Below are 12043 nucleotides of genomic sequence, written 5' to 3'. Positions count from 1 at the left end.
AATTCTGGTGCGAATTGTACAGTAAATGGCAGAACCCTGAGGAACAAGAACAAAGAACAATACAGCACAGGAACAGGCCCTTCAGCCCTCCAAGCCCACGCCGCTCCCTGGTCCAAACTAGACCATTCTTTTTTATCCCTCCATTCCCACTCCGTTCATGTGGCTATCTAGATAAGTCTTAAACGTTCCCAGTGTGTCCGCCTCCACCACCTTGCCTGGCAGCGCATTCCAGGCCCCCACCACCCTCTGTGTAAAATACGTCCTTCTGATATCTGTGTTAAACCTCCCCTCCTTCACCTTGAACCTATCACCCCTCGTGAACGTCACCACCGACCTGGGGAAAAGCTTCCCACCGTTCACCCTATCTATGCCTTTCATAATTTTATACACCTCTATTAGGTCATCCCTCATCCTCCGTCTTTCTAGTGAGAACAGCCCCAGTTTACCCAATCTCCTCATAACTAAGCCCTTCCATACCAGGCAACATCCTGGTAAACCTCCTCTGCACTCTCTCTAAATGTATGTCAGTGCTCCTCAGAGCATTGACATACAGAGGGCTCTGGACATACAGGCCCACTGATCCCTGAAAGTGGCAACACAGGTGGATAAGGTGACCAAGAAGGCATGCAGCATGCTTGCCTTCATCAGCCGGGGCATCGAGTATAAAAGTTGGCAAGTTATGTACAGCTGTTTTAGCTGGGCCACATTTGGAACATTGTGTGCAGTTCTGGTTGCCACACTACCAGAAGGATGTGGATGCTTTGGAGAGAGTGCAAAGAAGGTTTACCAGGACCTTGCCTGGTCTGGAGGATAGGTATGGGGAGAGATTAGATAAACTCAAATTGTTTTCACTGGAAAGACAAAGGCTGAGGGACGACCTGATAGAAGTCTACAAAATTGAGAGGCATAGGAGGGATAGTTAGAGGCTTTTCCTGGGGTGGAAGGGTCTACTACAAGAGGGAACAAGTTTAAGGTGAGAATATTATATCATTATCGTAACATGACAGAAATAAGAAATCAAAAAAATAGTGGTAAGTTTAGAGTTGTGGAGAAAGTTTTTCACACAGTGGGTGGTGGGTGCCTGGAACGCACTGTCTGTGGAGGTGGTGGAAGAAGGTACGTTAGCAACGTTCGAGGCGTACCTTGATGGACACATGAACAGGAGGCGAACAGAGGAATAGAAACTGTGTATTAGCACAGGCCTGGTGGGCCGAAGGGCCTGTTCCTGTGCTGAATTCTTTGTTCTGAATGCAGTGATAATCCCACAGATCATTGTGAGCAATTAAAGAAGCTTCCAGACAAGATTACCATTACAAGAGTTGGACGTGACAGCAGATTGTCTGTGCTTTAGGGAATCCGATTAATCAGTTCCAAGCACTTATGTAATGGTAACTAAATATGAACATGCTGTATATAAATCATTATACTTCCTTGCAAGGGGAAAAGCATCTTTAAAAAGAAAGGGGAATGTTGTCATATGCCTTCAAAGATATCAGCATGACAGCATTAAAGGGAAGCATGTCTTGTGATTCAGTCTTAATTTCGCTTTTGCTTTGAGCGGAGTACACACACACAGCTCTCTGATATCTTCAAGCTCTATACCCATGTGTTACTGTTCTCATGTGCCTAGTCTTAATAAATGAACCCACAGCATGGTTACCAAATCTTATGAGTAATTAGATATATCATTATGATAACATGACAGAGATAAGAAATCAAAAAAATAGTTACTGTGAAAATGTGTCTGAGAGTGAACAGAGCCAAGAGCAATGTCTGGGTAAATAGTGAATCATCGAAACTTATGAATAGCTCAGTTGAGCAGGAAACATGGATTTGCAGTATGACCAAACAGGAATTTTCAGTCTGTCGGTACTGTTGTGACAATGTGCGAGGAAACACTTGTTTGCAGGAGTATTACAGTTGATATCGATTAACTGCTACAATGTTATACTATTCCAAAATATCCAGTTCATACTGAAGATACTGACTCCGTTTGAGGCTGTACCAGATGTTTTTTCTGTGTGGGAGACCTCTGGTACATATTTATGTCCTGGGGCCCTCTTCCCAATAGTACAATTTTCAATTTCATTAACTAATATCACAGGGCGGCATGGACGGCACAGTGGTTAGCACTCTGCCTCACAGCGCCAGGGATCCAGGTTCCATTCTTGGCTTGGGTCACTGTCTATGCGGAGTCTGCACGTTCTCCCCGTGTCTGCATGGGTTTCCTCCAGGTGCTCTGGTTTCCTCCCACTGTCCAAAGATGTGCGGTTTAGGTGGATTGGCCATGCTAAATTGACCCTTAGTGTTAGGGGGACTAGCTGAGGTAAATGCATGGGGTTGGGGCCTGGGTGGAATTGTGGTCAGTGTAGACTCAACAAGCCGAATGGCATCCTCCTGCACTGTAGGATACTATGATTCTATGATCATGTAGAAAATATAGTAACATAAGCTATATGCTCGTAAACATAGCTCAGGCTCCGATAAGCAGAGGTCGAGGTGATTTCATAGGCACCATTTGATAAAACAGTGACTTAAGCACCACATCGAGAAGTGAAGTGACTCCAGTTTGGCTGTTTAGAAGGCACTGCCCGGAATGTTCCGGCTGTTCACACCGGCAGGATGTTGTGTTCCTGCCAACTACGCACCCCCACTATGGGTTTCCTGGTGGCGAGGGGTACATCCAAAGAGAAACCCTATTGACAACAGGGGGGGACCATAAGATCCTGCCGCCGGCCAACAAGCCTAATGTTTCTTTGCCGCCCTGAAACATGAGGCTTGTTGCATGGAAAATCCCTGTCCACGATATCTGCAAACTAATTTAGGTCACTTCGTGTGACCCATCGCTTCACTCTGTTGGAGTTTGGGCTCCACTAAGCTTACACTGCTGCATTCAGTAGAAAGTTCATGACACACTCCCACGAAGAGGTGAACTACAACAGCTGCATTATTACAGTGCTGCGTGTCATCATTATTTGGAGAAATGCCATTAATCACTGGTGAGGTATTGCTCTTAGTTGTAATTTAGCTTCTTATGTTGCCTCCATTTCTGAATACTGGGAAGTTACCCATATGATCTGGGGTGCTCTGTTTTATTGTACCTTCAAATCTTGGAGCTATAAAGAAAAATTCTGTCCACATCAATTCCTCTGTTAAACACAGGGTCCCCTAGTTATTATTGCTTAAGTCAAAGACAAGTTAAGAAAAGGGGAGGGAAAGAGTGAGATTGAGGAAAAAATAGAAACTTGGGAAACTTTTTATTTTTTCCTTGTCTGTTAGATCTGTGGTTTTCACAAGTTGCTGCTTTGTGCACGGAAACATTTCACAAAATCCATTTGTTTTCTTTAAAGAAACTGCTTCCCACAATATCACTCAACAGCTTTAAATGGGAAATGAAGATGGAAGGTAAGCCCTTAGTGGAATGAATGTAACATTAAGGGATCAAGGTTATGGGGAGAAGGCAGGAGAATGGGGATGAAAATCATATCAGCCGTGATTGAATAGCAGAGCAGACTCGATGGGCCGAATGGCCTAATTCCATTCCTATATCTTATGGTCTTAAGGTAATATTTTGTGTGATACATTTGGATTGAAATTTTGCCACTTAAAATTTTTTGGCAACAGATCTTAAATTACTATCAACAGCTTGTTATTTGAGTAAAATACAGGAAAAGGAAGCATCTGGAGATACAGTTGATGACTGCAGCCATTCCTGAACACCCAGCGACGAGGCACTTCACTATTGTGGCTTGCTGATTGAAGTAGTAAAACATTTGCCATATATTTAAAGTAAAGTTTATTTATTAGTCACAAGTAAGGCTTACATTAACACTGCAATGCAGTTACTGTGATATTCCCCTAGTCGCCACATTCTGGCGCGTGTTCAGGCCAATGCACCCTAACCAGCACGTCTTTCAGACTGTGGGAGGAAACTGGAGCACCCGGAGGAAACCCACGCAGACATGGGGAGAACGTGCAAACTCCACACAGACAGTGACCCAAGCCAGGAATTGAATCCGGGTCCCTGGCACTGTGAGGCAGCAGAAATATTTGAACTAATATTTTGTCAATTTATAAATTTATTTTACACTAACAATAATTTGAGGTTTTTTAAAAATCAAAAACAAGAAAGAACTTGAATTGATGTGTTTGGAGCTGTTGGAGTTGCAGACTGACAAGTCCCTGGGTCCTGATGGACTTTATCTTCGGGCCTTTGGAAGTGACTAGGGAAATGCGTTGGTTTTAATTTTCCAAAATTCCTTAGATTTGGGTAAAGTTGTATTAGATTGGAAAATAGTGAATCTAGCTCATTTATTCAAAAAGGGAGGGAGACAAAAAGCAAGAAACTACAGGCCAGTTAGCTTAACATGTCACTGGGAAAATGTTAGAAATTATTATTAAAGATGTTAATAAAGGAGGACGGCACAGTGGTTAGCACTGCTGCCTCACAGCGCCAGGGACCGAGGTTCAATTCCGGCCTCGGGTCACTGTCTGTGTGGAGTCTGCACATTCTCCTCATGTCTGCGTGGGTTTCCTCCGGGTGTTCCGGTTTCCTCCCATAGTCCAGAGATGTGCAGGTTAGGTGGATTAGCCTTGCCAAATTGTCCCAGAGTGTCAGGACGGTAAGTATGCGGGGTTATGGGGATAGGGCCTGGGTGGGATTGTTGTCAGTGCAGGCTTGATGGACTGAATGGCGGCTTCTTGCACTGTAGATATTCTGAGTGATTTAAAAGAGGAAAGAGAGTTAGAGCAGAGGGGTTTAGGTCTGCGGCATGATACTGCATGGTTCCATTGTTCCCTTTCTGACTCTCCAAAGGTTGAGTGATATGTCAGGACTATAAATCAAACCATTACTAGGATCCTTAAGAGATTACTTACCAGCCCTAAATCACAATGAGATTCATTTATATCAACAGCATAACTCCAGCAATCTCTTCAGGCATTAGGCAGTCAGGTAGTAGTTGTTGGCGATGCTAAAGGTAGAATAACTCATCCTGCAGAGCTCATGGCTTATCCCCTCTTCGCCAAAAGTTATTGGATTTTTTAAATCATCTATTGCTGGTGAGCACAGTGAACTTGCCATTTTTTTCCCAAACTTTCTGGATGACTAAGTTCCCCAAATCGACAAAGTGGTTAGATCATCTGTTTTTGGTGCTGTGAGTGGCATTGGTTGAGTGACAATATTGGTCAGGACCTCAGGAGAATTCCTTGCACTTCGACCATGGTATCTTTTATGTCCACTTGAGCAGGAAGATAGGATCTGCATTTAATGTTTTATCCAAAAGATGGCATCTCCCAACTGTGCAGCATTTCCTCAGCTGTGTACTGGAGTTTCAGACTAGTTTATATATTCAGGTCAGCTGAGAGTGCTACCAACTGAGCTAAACTGACACTCGGCTGTTTCATAGTTAAAATTTTATTTGTGACAAAATTATAAAGAAACACTTTGACATTTTCCGAATAAATATTTAATATTTTGACAAAGGGTCATCTGGACTCAAAACATCAGCTCTTTTCTCTCCTTACAGATGCTGCCAGACCTGCTGAGATTTTCCAGCATTTTCTCTCTTGGTTTCAGATTCCAGCATCCGCAGTAATTTGCTTTGATTAATATTTTCCTCCCCTCTTTCCACACCCCTTCCCCCTTAGCACCCGCCCCCTCCCTCCTCTTTCTCCACCCGCCCCCCTCTTTCCCCCCCCCCCCCTCTCCACTACACTGAATGCCCTTTGTATTTGACCTCCATGGTTATTTATGTCTGAAACTTGGTTGGGAATGCTGAGGGGCTATGCTACTGAAGATGAGAGATGAAGCGTTACAGAATCCTATCCTGTTATCGCATGCAAGCTTCCAGCAAATGATGTTGGGAAGCAGGGAGGCGGAGGCCTAGTGGCATTATTGCTGGACTATTAATCCAGAAACTCAGCGAATGTTCTGGGGATACGCGTTCGAATCCCGCCACGGCAAGTGGTAAAATTTGAATTCAATAAAAAATATCTGGAGTTAAGAATCTGCTGATGACCATGAAACCATTGTCGATTGTCGGAAAAACCCATCTGGTTCACTAATGTCCTTTAGGGAAGGAAATCTGCCGTCCTTACCTGGTCTGGCCTACATGTGACTCCCAGAGCCACAGCAATGTGGTTGACTCTCAACTGCCCTCGGGCAACTCGGGTTGGGCAATAAATGTTGGCCAGCCAGTGACGCCCGTGTCCCACAAATGAATAAAAAAAAAGTTGAAAGTTTGAAAACCGGGCAGGGATCCTGTTTGACTTTTTTTTTTACTCTCCCTAACCAGAAGTTTCTCAAGCAACAGTAGTCTCTAGTGAGATAAAAAACAGAAAATGCCGGAAAAATACTCCAGTCTGGTAGCATCTGTCTTTTGAGTGCAGTATGAGTCTTCTTCGGAACTCTTAGTGACACCTTGTACTTGTGGATGGTTGCTGGGTTAAGGACAGGTTAGCGATAGAATATGATAGCTCTCAAGGGTGATTTACCCACTGTAGGTCTCACATTAATAGTGGTGAAATACTAGAGGGCTGCCAAACGCTGTGGAGCATCTACCAGCAAGAATCAATGCCTCAAGGTTAAAGGAAGAGAGAGAAAAAATAGGAGGGAAACCAGACCTGGCTCCTTGCACTAGTTCATTTATTGGATTGTTAAAAGTCTTAGAAAAGAGCACATTGCAGTTTACCAAAGTACTTTAATCTCCAGCAAGTTTTAAAATAAAACCACATTTATCATTGTAAAATAAAAGCATTCTGTGAAATAATTGTTTCATTTGTTTAAGAAAATTATATGGCCATATTCCTGAATAATTCTGTTAATTTCCATTTTAAAGTACAAATATTTTACATTAAAAGTGTCAGGAAGCAAGGTAGCTTTAAGTTTGTATTATTGGATGTTAAAAATAAGGTATAGATTGAAGCGAGTTTAATTTAGTGTTCTATGTAGGAAAGGGCTAAACTCTAGATTCATGTTAAACAAAGGTGTTTGTATGTATGGGGGGTTTTGGTTTCCTTTTAAACTGTATCTCTATTGTGCTGAGAGAGTTTATGACATGAAAGGTGAACTACAACTTGAAGAACGAATGAGCGGTTGCTTAGTAACCAGGGACACCTTTAGGGGAAAAAAATCTTGTGTTTTTAGTTTAGCTGAGCTCATAGCAGTCAGAGCTAAGAAGGTCGAGAGGGAACAGCGCTCTCAGCTCTGATTTGGATTTTGATTTATTATTGTCACGTGTATTAGCATACAGTGAAAAGTATTGTTTCTTGCGCGCTATACAGACAAAGCATACTGTTCATAGAGACGGAAAGGAGAGAGTGCAGAATGTAGTGTTACAGTCATAGCTAGGGTGTAGAGAAAGATCAACTTAATGCAAGGTAGGTCCATTCAAAAATCTGACAGCAGCAGGGAAGAAGCTGTTCTTGAGTCAGTCGGTACGTGACCTCCGACTTCTGTATCTTTTTCCTGACGGAAGAAGGTGGAAGAGAGAATGTCCGGGGTGTGTGGGGTCCTTAATTATGCTGGCTGCTTTGCCGAGGCAGTGGGAAGTGTAGACAGAGTCAATGGATAGGAGGCTGGTTTGCGTGATGGATTGGGCTACATTCACGACCTTTTGTAGTTCCTTGCAGTCTTGGGCAGAGCAGGAGCCATACCAAGCTGTGATACAACCAGAATGAATGCTTTCTATGGTGCATCAGTAAAAGTTGGTGAGAGTCGTAGCTAACATGCCAAATTAGCTTTGTCTTCTGAGAAAGTAGAGGCGTTGGTGGGCTTTCTTAATTATAGTGTCGGCATGGGGGGACCAGGACAGGTAATTGGTGATCTGGATACCTAAAAACTTGAAGCTCTCGACCCTTTCTACTTCGTCCCCGTGGCTGTAGACAGGGGCATGTTCTCCTTTACGCTTCCTGAAGTCGATGACAATCTCCTTCGTTTTGTTGACATTGAGGGAGAGATTATTGTTGCCGCACAGCTCACCAGATTCTCTATCTCATTCCTGTACTCTGTCTCATCATTGTTTGAGATCCAACCCACTATGGTGGTGTTGTCAGCAAACTTGAAAATTGAATTGGAGGGGAATTTGGCCACACAGGTGTATAAGGAATATCATAGGGGGTTGAGACATAGCCTTGAGAACACAGGTGTTGAGGACGATTGTGGAGGGGATGTTGTTGCCTATCCTAACTGATTGTAGTCTGTGAGTTAGGAAGTTCAGGATCCAATCGCAGAGGGAGATGCTGAGGCCCAGGCCACAGAGTTTGGAGATGAGTTTCATTGCTGAAAGACCATACAATAGAATAATGGCTAGAAGCAAGTCCAGAAACTAAAGGGCAATTAGTTCTAGAAACAAGAGCATGAAAGAAAATTTCTGGGAAGATTAAAGCAAAAAGTAAAACAGGAACAGTAATTTGAGCACGGCACTGTTAACTGAAGTTAAAGAACTGGAAAGGGCAGACTGGGTGAAATTGGCTAGAGAAGAAAAGATATCTGAAGCAATCGTAAGGTGTCCTTATTCCAGTCTTTGGAGCAATAGTATTCAGTTGGGGACTGAGTACCTGAAAGACTGTGTGAAAGTTTGAAAGCTTATAGCTGTTGAAGACAAAGGAATACTGAAAGGAGAGTTGGAAATCCTGGAGGTTGATCCTTGTTCAAAACAGCTGAATGAAAGCATTGTTTGAAAGAAGATTCCAAGGCGTGTCTGTTCAGGAGTGGAGTTTGGAAACACTTGTGGAAGCCGAGTCCAGTCAGATCAGTTGGCTCAGTGTATTAATCATCTGGGTTCTGGGGTGATTTGAGGAGAAATCCACAGATTGATTGAGTGGCATCTTGCTTTCAGAGTGGGTATATTATAGTCAAACTTTTCATGTTTTTTTTTGTTATTAAAAACTAATTGGCAATCCTGTGACTCTGTTCCTCAACATTTTCTTAAAGAGTTAAACATTATGGTCTTCCATTCTGGAATCCTCCTGAACAATAGCAACACCAACTGGGATCATAGTAGAACAAAACAAATACGTTCACTGGGTGATATCAACATGGCATTGCGGCTTCTCTGCAGAAAGAACAAAGTGTGTTTCAGAAATCAGTGGCCTCTAATTCTATTCTGAGAACATTCCTAATCTTCTACAATGTGAATGCAACGACCTGGTAAACAAGTTACTGTAGAGTTAGCAAGGAGACATGCAAACAGTCTATCTGGTCCATCAAGCCCACCCTATCTCAACATGATGCTGTCCCGTCAATTATAAACCCCTCGCAAATGAAACCCGGGAAAAATCTTGAGGCCAATGTAGGAACAAATCTGGGAAATTCTCTGGCTTCCGACGGCTGTTGAGCAAGCTGGAGACCATGGCAACTCATGTTCATCATTGTTCCTAATGCCTTCCTCAGAGATTTATCAGGCACTGTTCTGAAGGTCTGCAGGGAATCCACATTTACCACATCCTTCATTTATTGATTCCAGATGTCAATGAAAATAAGTACTTCCTTGCATTTAACTTGCATCTTTGTTGATGTACTTTATGCTGTACGTTTTATGTTGTTTATATAATTTGTCCAGCATCCTGAGCAAGGAGATACGTACCAACAGATATGTTCTTGTTGGCTTCATTATATGTTAGCCCTTCCTCACCCATTCAAACTGCATATGTTTCAATAAATGCAAACTCCCACAACGCACACAGTCTGCTGTTTTGTTGCTCTTCTAGTACCTCATCTTGTAGTGACGTAGAAGCCCACAATTAGATCAGCCATGATCTTAGTGTATGGTGGAACAGGCTCAAGGGGACTAATGGTTTACTCCTGCTTTTAATTCTTACGTTCATATGTTTCAGATATATTCATTCGTATAATTTGGAAACAGTAACTTTTTTATTCATTTGTGGGAAATGTGTGGCATCGCTGGCTGGCCAGCATTTATTGCCCATCCCTAGTTGTCCGAGAGCAGTTGAGAGTCAACCACATTGTTGTGGGTCTGGAGTCACATGTAGGCCATGTAAGGACGGCAGATTTCCTTCCTTAAAGGACTTTAGTGAACCAGATGGATTTTTCCGACAATCGACAATGGTTTCATGGTCATCATTAGATTCTTAATTCCAGATATTTTTTATTGAATTCAAATGCTACCACATGCCATGGTGGGTTTCGAACCCGGGTCCCCAGAACATTCGCTGAGTTTCTGGATTAATAGTCTAGCGATAATACCACTGGGCCATGGCCTCCCCTGTTGTCTACCTGGTTTCAGTGGGGGCACTCTTGCCTCTTTTGGAAAATTGTGGGTTCAAGCCCCATCCTGGAGCTTGCTGACATCTAGAGCCTGGATTCTAGGCTAACACTTGAGTGCAGTACTGAGGGAGTGCTGCATCATCAAGAGGTGCTGTCTTTCAGATGCAGCATTAAACTGAGACTATGTCAGCCATATCAGGTGAATAGAAAAGATCCCATGACACTGTTGGAAGTAAGAAGTCTAACAACACCAGGTTAAAGTCCAACAGGCTTATTTGGTAGCAAAAGCCACTAGCTACCAAATAAACCTGTTGGACTTTAACCTGGTGTTGTTAGACTTCTTACTGTGTTTACCCCAGTCCAACGCCGGCATCTCCACATCATGACTGTTGGAAGAAGCAGAGGATGTGTATTGCATAATGTTCAAGTATCAGTCAACAACACTAAAATGTATAATCTGAGCTCTTATCTCTGTGGCTGCATGCCCTTGTATCATAGTGGTGTCCAGAGTTTGAAAGGACTTTGGTAATTAATTACTTAGGGACATCCTGTGGGTGTGAAAGATGTAAATAAATACTGGTGAGCCTTTGGCTTAATGATACTTCATGATGTGGAGATGCTGGCATTGGACTGGGGTGGGCACAGTAAGAAGTCTCTCAAAAGATTAAAAGTCCAACAGGTTTGCTTGGTATCATGAGCTTTTGGAGCGCTGCTCCTTCATTAGGTGAGTGACTCATCAGATGAAGGAGCAGCGCTCCAAAAGCTTGTGATACCAAGTCAACCTGTTGGACTTTAACCTGGTGTTGTGATATTTCTGCTTCGGTACAGGGTTTGAATGATCCAGATTACCCCCCCCCAACCTGCCCGCCAACCAATCATTGTGCATAAATCACAATTTAGGACCAACCGTTCTCTTGGCAGTAACCATCTTTGTGCCAGCTGTGTTAACGTTACGGCATGTTAGTCTCTTAATTATTGTGCAAATTCTTCACATTCAAGCAAGGAGGAAAAAAATACAAATGGCAACAATGCAAATTCATTATTCTTTCCATATGTACAGATTATTTTATCTTTAGTTACCAACAGCAACCCTGGAGGTTTCTTACTTCAAACTCAGTAACTACAGGACAGAAGCAGGATCTTTGACCTAACTTGTCCATGTTGGTGTTCATATTTTACTCCACCCAATCTAATTATCTCTTCCGGATTTAACCCCATATCCTTCTACTCCAGACATCCTCATATATGCATCAAGCCATTCCTTGCCCTTCCAATACCATGTTTCCGTTTCCGCCATGTGGCAACTGTTCTACATATTACCAATCTCTGTGTAATGAAATTCTTCCTATCATTTATTTGACTCTTAATGGCTGTGTTTTCCATTTTGTTGTGGATTCTCCTGTAATTGCAAAAGGTTTGTCCGTATCCACACCTGGTAAAGTTTTGTGTAAATCTTCTCTAACTTTTCTCCAGTGTTTCAAAATTGTTTACTAGCACAGAGATCAGAACTGTACACAGTGGACTGAACTTTACAGGACATGCAAAAACAGGGAAGGAGGAGGGGGAGGCCATCTGGAAAATGGGGAGAGAAGGCAGAGAATGGAATGCCCGTTGCCTCTTTGCTGAAAATAGCATTCTGCCACAGAGGCCAATTGTGCCATATAACTGGCCGATTAAGGGCCTTTAACCAGTGGTGAGTAGCCCTCAACCATGTGGACAGATCACCGGGGGGAGAGAGAGAGACTCCCAAAACGTGCTTTTGCTGAAAAGGTGATGTCCTTTGTTGTGCCTTTTAGCAGTTCCAGAAGGTGGGCT

The 12043-nt window shown here is 42.9% G+C and overlaps 1 protein-coding gene across 14 annotated transcripts in view; it reads left to right on the top strand.

Moving 5' to 3' along the window:
• The window catches only part of mrtfba (myocardin related transcription factor Ba), a 297785-nt gene that overhangs the window by 63565 nt on the left and 222177 nt on the right, over positions 1–12043 (top strand). Inside the window, exon 3 of one of the 14 annotated variants that reach the window (XM_078240867.1) lies at positions 3351–3405. The exons of the other annotated variants lie outside the window; for them this stretch is intronic. The gene's annotated coding sequence lies outside the window, so the exon portion shown is untranslated. The remainder of the gene's footprint in view (positions 1–3350; positions 3406–12043) is intronic. 14 annotated transcript variants of the gene reach the window in all.

The sequence above is a fragment of the Mustelus asterias genome, chromosome 23 (assembly GCF_964213995.1).
Source record: "Mustelus asterias chromosome 23, sMusAst1.hap1.1, whole genome shotgun sequence".
NCBI lineage: Eukaryota > Metazoa > Chordata > Chondrichthyes > Carcharhiniformes > Triakidae > Mustelus > Mustelus asterias.
The sequence above is the reverse complement of the archived record's forward strand: the minus strand, read 5'-3'. Positions and strand labels throughout refer to the sequence as shown.